Source organism: Triticum dicoccoides, chromosome 3A (assembly GCF_002162155.2).
Source record: "Triticum dicoccoides isolate Atlit2015 ecotype Zavitan chromosome 3A, WEW_v2.0, whole genome shotgun sequence".
NCBI lineage: Eukaryota > Viridiplantae > Streptophyta > Magnoliopsida > Poales > Poaceae > Triticum > Triticum dicoccoides.
In genome coordinates, this window is record NC_041384.1 from 719,929,347 (window position 1) to 719,930,381 (window position 1,035).

Below are 1,035 nucleotides of genomic sequence, written 5' to 3' on the forward strand. Positions count from 1 at the left end.
ACCACCACCACCAACCGACCTCGAGCAGCACCGACGGCTACCCAGGAGGCTGCACCGCCACCCCCTCCATCTCTGGAAGCCAACGATGACCCAAACTCAGACAAGACAAGGAGCGAGGCCGACATGCTCGAGGATATGCCCACAGGGTAATAAATATTCTGTTTGTTTTTGTTTTGCAATTGCTCAAGAGATTGATGCATGGTGTGATATTGATTGCTAGGTTCTTTCTTTGCTTTTGTAGTGTGCAATTGAATGATGATGCAGTGGATTTCATGGTGGTGCCGATAGTGATGGTGCGAGTGCATGAGGCCCATGTGAACTTATGGCTTTTGGTCCACCGCATGTTGGTGGTATTTTGAAATGAGTTTGTTCATTCGGTACCTTTTTAGCACAATTTATGGTTATGTTTAGACGTTCGATCTGATGAACTTTATTTATGCTCGTAAAGTCGCAGTTGAATTATGATGTGGTGCATTTGAATTTTCCATGTTTGCTTTGAAATGTCGTGGATTTGTTTCAATGCAAATGTTTGGAAGAATTGGCAAAATTCATTTTTTGAGAGATTAAGTTTGTAGGAAATGCACTAGATGAATAAACATTTAATCACTGCAAAACTTGTAAATAATGAAACAGAATAATGAAGAGGTTTCTGACTTTTAGAACAAGGTATCTTCTAGAGATGCCCTTGATGTAGAGCCGTCAGGTGACTGTTCCAAAACGGAAACAAAATTGCTTCGTATCCGTTAAGCTGGTTCAAAAGTGCGAGTCCTGGGGCTTTTTGAACTTGCGAGTGTGTGTCATATTCCAAGATTAAATAACGAGCCCGAAACAGCAGTCAGAAAGGGGCGCCGGAGAATATAGTTGCTTTGCATCTGATCTTGAGCTAGATTTCTCCGGTCAGCTAGCCAGCGACGGCGCGACCCGAACCGTCGATCCCTTGCACCAACTCCTGCATGGCCGGCTAACTTCTCGATCACTGTACGTGCGTACCATGTCGATCGATCACTAGCTAGTGTGTGTGTGTGTGTGTGTGTG